Source organism: Phocoena sinus, chromosome 1, assembly GCF_008692025.1.
Source record: "Phocoena sinus isolate mPhoSin1 chromosome 1, mPhoSin1.pri, whole genome shotgun sequence".
Lineage (NCBI taxonomy): Eukaryota > Metazoa > Chordata > Mammalia > Artiodactyla > Phocoenidae > Phocoena > Phocoena sinus.
This window is the reverse complement of record NC_045763.1, coordinates 112157172-112166082: the sequence shown is the minus strand read 5'-3', so window position 1 is coordinate 112166082 and position 8911 is coordinate 112157172. Positions and strand designations below refer to the sequence as shown.

Genomic DNA, 8911 nt, shown 5'->3' with positions numbered 1-8911 from the left:
CTGTTGGGAAGTCATCTGAGATCATCTGCAAACTTCCCTCAGTCCATTTTAGGAGAGTACAAGAGATTTCACTTAGCAAGCTGTGGATCAACACGAAATGTATTGTAAGAAGAACTTGAGATAAAGAGAAAGGTGTCACCATGTAGACAGGCCATTTTCAAATTAGTATGGACTACAAAATGGCGACATGTTAAAGTGCAACTAAGCAGACAGTATTAGAAGTCAAGGAAGCTGAAAGATAGAAAAGGGTCATCTTCCCCAGTCAAGAAACGGAACGTTTGTCTGCAAGTTAGAGAAGTGGGAGGTCAAAATCCTCCCACTGCCATAAACTGCTGAAACGGAGAGCTAAGGCAGGGACTCTGTGAGTCATGAGAACGTAATCCATTCAGGAGATCCTGGTGCAGGACATTTCCTGTTATCAGAGTCCCTGCCAAGCCAGTTATGGATGAATTTGCATTTGGATTGGGAAATGACTGCACAAGGCCAGTTTGGACAACTCCGCTTCCCCTTGGGTGGGGCAGCAAACCCCAATAAAAAGGGCCTCTGCTGCACGACAGCTATCCTCCTGCTACTCGAGTTCCGATTGACTTTGGAGAACCTGGTGAGTATGACTCTTCAGTTCAACTTTGTTCTCAGGCCCCTGAATATTGAGTTTATGCTGGACCCCGTAAATTTGATGGGTCCAAAGTTATGACCAAGGGTATAATGCTACATAGTGGATGGGAACTTGGAATATGGGCACAATGTTATATTGTATTTACTAGATTTCTGATACATAGCTTGAATTCCTCTATTGAAAAAGAAATTAAGAGGAAATTTTGACATGAAGGGATAAAGAGCAAATGATTTACGTTTTTCTATGCCTATCTCTTGGACCTCTGTTGTGATTTCAGAGGCATATATCTTGGAACGTGTGAGGCTCTTACTTTCATCCTGATTGCACTTTGCTCTGTACAGTCATTCTGTCGGGACCTCATGAGAGAAAATTGTGGTAGGAATTGCTAGTGAGCTTGCCCAGGATTTTAGAACTTGTGATGGTGTGTTTTGAAGATGTTGTTTTCATAAAAATAGCAAAACAAAATAAACAACACAGAAAACGTCTCTTGTTTCTTTCAAACAAAGATATTTTCTTTGGAAATGTTGTACGAGAAAAGAGAAGGTTGTCTCTGGGCTGATGAATAGATTTGCTAAAGAATGAGAGAGAAGTCAGAAATTCATTAAAAGGTATTAAAGAGATTAAAACCCATACTTAGAGATTGGAGAGATACTGCCTATTTGAGCTTTAAAAGCTTTGGGTCTTCTCTCTGAAGGAATTCCTTCTTGTGAACACGGTCATATACTTTCTTTCAGATATAAAGATTCCAGAAAGATGTCTTCTCAAGAGCAGCAGTGCAAGCAGCAGTGCAAGATACCTCCAGTGTGCCCAACACAGTGCCCTGATCCTTGCTCACCTAAAAAGGGTACAGACCCTTGCCCACCTATAAAGTGCACTGAGAAATGCACTCCTGTGCCACCTCCCCAGCAATGCCAGCAGAAGTGCCCACCCAAGGACAAGTAACAGCTTCAGGTTTTATCTGCCTCTGGAAAGGATAAGCACAATCAGCTCATCTAGTTCCACAGCTCCACCTTCATCTTCTCTTCAAAGCCTATCATGGATACAGAAGAAGCTTTCCACCCTTCAGCCTGCAGTGTGCGTTGGGGATTCCTGACGGACAGAGGTTTCCTATCTGAGTCTGCTATGCTGATTCCCTCTGGGAGGTGTCCGAAAAAGCATCCCAGAGCCTCAGAGGGAAGGGCAGTATCTCTCCTCTTGAGTGTCCTCTGAGGATTCTCTCAGAGTCTTCTGTGTGTATCTGTCACATGGGCAGTGGTTTCTGCCAGATGAGCAGTTGTTACTTATCCTCCATTTCCTGAATAAAATACAATTTTTTTTGGGGATGGTAAAAGTATTTTGTTTCTTTGAAAACCTGCTTTTAGCAATATCGTATCATAATTTTGGTTGATTTCTATCCTTCTTCGATCCAAATTTCAGGCTCTCACCACCAGTGTTATGTGAATTTTGAGTTATATCGATGATTATTTGTATATAATTTCAAGTCCAGGTTATTTTCTTGATTATTGCTTGATTGATTTGAGGAACACATTAGTTAACTCCTCAGAAGTTCAATCCCTTAACTAAAATGTGGGGAAAATCACCTTTACAGTGCCAACTGGCTTAGGCATAAAATTTACATGAATGTGTGTAATTCAGTTGCCACAATGCTGGGCACATAATTAGCACTTTGTGAGGTGGCAAGTCTTCAATATCTCTGTCATCGTCACTGTCACCACCATCACCACCATCACCATGTTTGCTGTAGCAGGAAAGAGGCTCAGACGTACCTAGCACAGCACATAAAGAGATTCTTAAACTATACTACACTTTCATATTCTGTGTTCCTTTTCTTTTCCAACTTAACTGTATTTATAATGTCATGTGACATATTAAATGCTTTGGGAAATTATTGGGATCCTCTGCATAAAATTATAGTAGTTCTGTGTTCATGGGTAGTACAAATAAAGGGAAGTTTCAAGGGTCCTTACCAGGCAAAGTGCTGCCTGCTCTCCATGTGCACAACACGTTCTTCTTACTGCAAAACTCAAAAACCTCAGTGTCTTATTATATTTTTTCACGTCAGAAATTACTTTCTTGACTGATTTGACCCCACTTCTGAGGTACACTGGGGTTTCCAATGTTTATCTAGATTTACAAAATGACTGTTGCTATGCAGCTTGTTTTCTAAGTGCGTAGCTTACAGGTCCAGTAAGCCGTGAAAAGGGTGTTCTTTAAGCATATCTCTTCTTGTGGTCCTAGAAGTAAAGGAGCCCAAGATGCCAGAACTGCAGGAAAAAAAGATGTCCAGATTACTGCCCAACGCTTATCAGACTATTACCTGAGTGAGAAATCAACACTGATATTTTGGAGTTGTCTCTCCTGTAGCTAGTGTTATTTGACCTGACACAGAAATTAGCCTTTGAGGTGGGATGCTTCTGTAACAAATCTTAAAACATGGCATTGGCTTAGAGTCTCGAGGTGGTTGGCAAGGAGTCTGATATTGGAAGCAGTAAATATGGTGATACATTTTATTCAATGGCAAAATGTTTGCAGTAATTGTTGTCCATGGTATTCCGAGATGCAGACCAAATATAGGTCACTTGTTGATTTGACCAGGGTATTTCAATAAATGTATGTTGAGAAAAGAATTTCTGGCTTGCAGGTCAGAAAAAAAAAAAAAAAAAAAAAATGGAAAGAAAAAAATACCGACCAGATATTCAAAACCTTGTTGAATTAGGAAACTCAACACTTGTAATCCCTAAAGAGTAAGATATGATTTTAGAGGTGGTTTTGAACTTGAAGTCCAATTTCAGTTGACTGTAACAACAGAGAAAAGAGACAGAAGTTGTAGTCTATCCACCTGTGTGTCAGGGAGCCTCATGGTAGTTAAATTATGTTCAGGGATCAAGGCAGAAATTTAATCAGGCCAGAAAATTACTTCCAGAAAAGGACCTGAGTGAGGTCCGTGGGACACAGAAATGATTGGAAGAATGAATTATATCGGGTGTCTAATTAGTTTTTGAGGGAATTGACAACTAAATAAAGTATGTGCCAAAACAAAAAAGAGTGATTTTTCAAGAATGTTAATGATGTTCCAGCCCTGCTTTCCCCACTTTCCACACTACCTACATCAGATGTGGTCAGTATAGGTGACGAGAAGGGATTATCCACTGTGAGGTGGATACAAGGCCCACAGAGAAGAGTTGTTAAGGGAAGCTCTCTCAGAGAATAGTATCAGAGCCTAAGAGAGGCAAGGAGGAGAAGGAACACAAAGATTCTCAAACTTTGTTACTGTTTCGTAGCATGGTTCTTCTTTCATCTTTTCCATCTGGTATTTCTGAGGTATAATTAACAAATTAAATTGGACATATTTACGGTGCCTAATGGGATGATTTGACATATGTGTACTTTGTGCAGTGATTATCACCATCGGTCAATTAACACATTAATCACTTCAACATTAACCATTGAAATATGGGCATGTCTGTGTATTTGTGTATGTGTGTGTGTGTGTGTGTGTGTGTTTGTGTGATGAGAATGCTTAAGGTGTATTTTCTGAGCAAGTTTCAACTACACAGCCGAGTGTTATTAACTAGACTCACCACGATGTTCCATAGACTCCCAGAGCTTCTTCATCGTATGATGCAGGCTTGTACCCACTGCCCAACATCTCCCCTTTTGCCGAACCCCTCAGCCCCTGCTGACCACCATTGTAGTCTCTGTTTCTGTGACATCTATGAGTTTGGAAACACATTCCTAAATAAACAATGGCTCGAAGAAGAAATAACAAAGAAAGAGAAAATACTTTGGGATGAATGAAAAGGCAAATAAAGCATACAAGACCTTTAGGGATAAATGTAATGCAGTGCATAGAGAGCAACTTATGGCTAGAAGCATTTATGTTGCAAAAGATAAAAGATCTCAGATCAGTAACCTGAAAGACATGTATGCATGTCTGTGGGTTTATGAAAATAGAAGCCTCCTAACACTAAATAGAGCAAAATATAAGCAGTGATTTTTCTTGGCAGTTTATTAGATGTGTTCATTTTTGAACAACTTTATGTTTTCCCAATTATATATTATATACTGTAATCTCATTTTTGTAGCCATTTATTATAATATTTAAATACTTTATAGTAGTGAAGGTGTGGCTGAACTTGAGGGAAAGGTTAGGTCCTGGTCTTCTGACACATGCTTATCTGGTGACTCTTCTCAAGTCTCAAGTGTCTCCCCTTTCTCTTCCTCTCCTCTTCATTCTCCACTCTTTCCTCCTTTGCCATTATAAAATGACATTCCTAAGAAGCTTCCTGATTAATTGCCCAAGACACGTTACTAGGCCAGTTCTTCCTTCAGACTGCAGGTAGAATTATGCAAGATATGAAAGGATTATTACTAAATGCATGGGCAACATATCACAGTACCAACTTGGACAGTTATGTTGTATATATGGGGCAGTGAAGGTAAAATGGCAGGTTGAGGCTTCTGGAGGGTTGAAAACGAAGACCGAGAATAAACAGTGAAAACCTTTTCGTATTACTGTCTTGAAAACCATAAAACATGTTTGGAAAGAGCAGAAGAAAGCAAGTATATCAGATGAGCCCTAAGTCCATATTTCATCTAGATTTCAGACCTTAGTGCTCTGATCTTCTCTCCAATCCCAACCCCACTCTCAATCACTTATATGTGATGCTGTGAGTCTTAAATAGTATCTTATATCTATTTTTGGTTTCACACAATTGAAACCTGATATTTACTTATGGAATACAAGGGATTTATGTCCTGATAAAGGAATTTTAAGCACACGACGGCACTCTAGGGAAGTGTTCATGTCAGGTGAGAGGGACATCCTGATCCCAAGAAACGTGTGTTCCCACACTCCACAGTAATATAAAGTGAGAGTTGCAACTTTATTTCTAAACCAGACAGGGCTTTTCACCAGCCATGGCCCATCACGAGAAGCTTCAGTACCCAAGGGGCCAGCAGAGAAAAGAGTAGTGTTCAGGTCCAGGAGAGAAGAGAGGAAATGTAGAAGAACTGTTGACAACTGAATCTCTGAAAAGGTAGAAATAAGATATTTGGAGAACATGCTAGGGCACTGGTTCCTGAACTTCAGTTATTTTCTAAAAGTTCATTATATTTGTCATAATTTCACATCAGAGGTGTCATGTAACAGTAGTATTTTTTACTTTAACTTCACTTTATAATAACTTTGAAATGTTTTAATTTAATTGACCATACGTAATCTTGTACATGATAAGCCAGATGAAATATTCAAATTAAATATTGCAATGTATAAATATATATGTATATAGATATATATACATATAGAGAAATATGTTACAGAAAGTGAGAGACAGTGTGAGAGAGAGAGAAAGAGAGAGAGAGAGAGAGAGATTGAGAGAGCTAGAGAGATTACAAAGTTTGGCAAACTCAAAATCTGCAGAGCTGAAAGCCTGCTGGAAGCCCATCCAACAGGGTAATCGTCTTTTACCTCGGTGACGATCAGCCTTGTTCTATTGAGGCGGTCAGTGTATTCGAAGAGGAATTCCCACCTTATAGAAGGCAACCACCTTTACTCAGGCCACTGAGTTAAATAATACTCTCCTGCAAAAGCATCCTTTTAGAAACACCCAGAATAATGTTTGACCAGATAACCGGGGACCATATGCCAGGGAAGCTGACCCATAAAGCAACCAGCAAACCTTCCTTCCAACACACTGACAAATTCTATGAAGAAAGTAGAGCAGGAAATAGGCTTATTTGACCTATGTTCCACAGTGAGCAAAATGGAAAATGTAAAACGTAGGTTAAAATTTTAACAAAATTATTATTAATCATTAAGAAGTTGTATATGAATGGCAATGAACTTCAGTGACTGCATTTTTAATAAAGGGATATCAACTTTCTCTGGAATTTACCCCTAGATTTGATGTGAAACAAAACATGTATTTAAATAATTCGTAAATATTAAATACATATAAACTTAGTGACTTGAATGGCATTGTATATTAGATAGGGTTTTCCAAAAATTTCAAAGGGACAGGAAGCCAGAATATTTAAACACTCCTCTGAGCTTTCTTCAAAAGTTGAAGAAATCCAAAGAGGTCCTTTGAGAGAAGTTAGGTAAGAGCAGGTGATATGTCATGTTTGGGAGGTATGAGTAAAAGGCTTGGTTTGTATTGTAAGTCTAGGTTCTGATCTGCCAGCTGATTGGAATTATGGTAGGTGAAGCTACGCTCCTAGTGAATTCCTTGTGGCCGGAAGTGAAACAGATTTACAAAGTTCATAGGAATGTGACTGCTGGATGTTCTTAATTTGAAGGAGCAAAGCAGTGAAAGGGGGTCCCTAGAGGTCACCACTTTACTGAACGTATTTAAGTATCATGGTGGGACGTCATCGGAGATGATCCGCAACCTACCCTCTGTCCATGTTAGAAGAGGAGAAGAGACTTCACTTAGTAAGCCATGGATCAAGAGGAAATGCATTATGAGAGGGTCTTGAGATAAAGAGAATGGTGTCACCAGGTATCCAGGCCTTTCTCAAACCAGTATGTACAATAAAATGGACACCAGTTCAAGTGCAACTAGGCAGGCAGTTTTAGAAGCCAAGGAAGGTGAAAGATAGAAAAGGGTCATCTTCCCCATTCAAGAAACGGAACGTTTGTCTGCATGTTAGAGAAGCTTCAAAATCCTCCCACTGCCATAAATTGCTGAAACGAAGAGCTAAGGCAGGGACTCTGTGAGTCATGAGAACATAATCTAGTGAGGAGATCCTGGTGCAGGACATTTCCTGTTTTCAGAGTCCCTGCCAAGCCAGTTATGGATGGATTTGCATTTGGTTGGGAAATGACTGAACCAGGCCAGTTTTGGTAGCTCCGCTTCCCCCTGGGTGGGGCAGCAACCCCAATAAAAAGGGCCTCTGCTGCACGACAGCTATCCTCCTGCTACTCGAGTTCCGATTGACTTTGGAGAACCTGGTGAGTATGACTCTTCAGTTCAACTTTGTTCTCAGGCCCCTGAATATTGAGTTTATGCTGGACCCCGTAAATTTGATGGGTCCAAAGTTATGACCAAGGGTATAATGCTACATAGTGGATGGGAACTTGGAATATGGGCACAATGTTATATTGTATTTACTAGATTTCTGATACATAGCTTGAATTCCTCTATTGAAAAAGAAATTAAGAGGAAATTTTGACATGAAGGGATAAAGAGCAAATGATTTACGTTTTTCTATGCCTATCTCTTGGACCTCTGTTGTGATTTCAGAGGCATATATCTTGGAACGTGTGAGGCTCTTACTTTCATCCTGATTGCACTTTGCTCTGTACAGTCATTCTGTCGGGACCTCATGAGAGAAAATTGTGGTAGGAATTGCTAGTGAGCTTGCCCAGGATTTTAGAACTTGTGATGGTGTGTTTTGAAGATGTTGTTTTCATAAAAATAGCAAAACAAAATAAACAACACAGAAAACGTCTCTTGTTTCTTTCAAACAAAGATATTTTCTTTGGAAATGTTGTACGAGAAAAGAGAAGGTTGTCTCTGGGCTGATGAATAGATTTGCTAAAGAATGAGAGAGAAGTCAGAAATTCATTAAAAGGTATTAAAGAGATTAAAACCCATACTTAGAGATTGGAGAGATACTGCCTATTTGAGCTTTAAAAGCTTTGGGTCTTCTCTCTGAAGGAATTCCTTCTTGTGAACACGGTCATATACTTTCTTTCAGATATAAAGATTCCAGAAAGATGTCTTCTCAAGAGCAGCAGTGCAAGCAGCAGTGCAAGATACCTCCAGTGTGCCCAACACAGTGCCCTGATCCTTGCTCACCTAAAAAGGGTACAGACCCTTGCCCACCTATAAAGTGCACTGAGAAATGCACTCCTGTGCCACCTCCCCAGCAATGCCAGCAGAAGTGCCCACCCAAGGACAAGTAACAGCTTCAGGTTTTATCTGCCTCTGGAAAGGATAAGCACAATCAGCTCATCTAGTTCCACAGCTCCACCTTCATCTTCTCTTCAAAGCCTATCATGGATACAGAAGAAGCTTTCCACCCTTCAGCCTGCAGTGTGCGTTGGGGATTCCTGACGGACAGAGGTTTCCTATCTGAGTCTGCTATGCTGATTCCCTCTGGGAGGTGTCCGAAAAAGCATCCCAGAGCCTCAGAGGGAAGGGCAGTATCTCTCCTCTTGAGTGTCCTCTGAGGATTCTCTCAGAGTCTTCTGTGTGTATCTGTCACATGGGCAGTGGTTTCTGCCAGATGAGCAGTTGTTACTTATCCTCCATTTCCTGAATAAAATACAATTTTTTTTGGGGATGG

At 40.2% G+C, this 8911-nt stretch overlaps 2 long non-coding RNA genes across 2 annotated transcripts; both read left to right on the top strand.

Moving 5' to 3' along the window:
* Nucleotides 1-495: 495 nt before the first annotated feature.
* LOC116765079 lies at nucleotides 496-1941 on the top strand. The gene is made up of 2 exons (XR_004353133.1): nucleotides 496-601; nucleotides 1351-1941. It is a non-coding gene; the product is annotated as an uncharacterized LOC116765079 (long non-coding RNA).
* A 5485-nt stretch (nucleotides 1942-7426) lies between these two features.
* LOC116764979 lies at nucleotides 7427-8911 on the top strand. The gene is made up of 2 exons (XR_004353110.1): nucleotides 7427-7571; nucleotides 8321-8911. It is a non-coding gene; the product is annotated as an uncharacterized LOC116764979 (long non-coding RNA).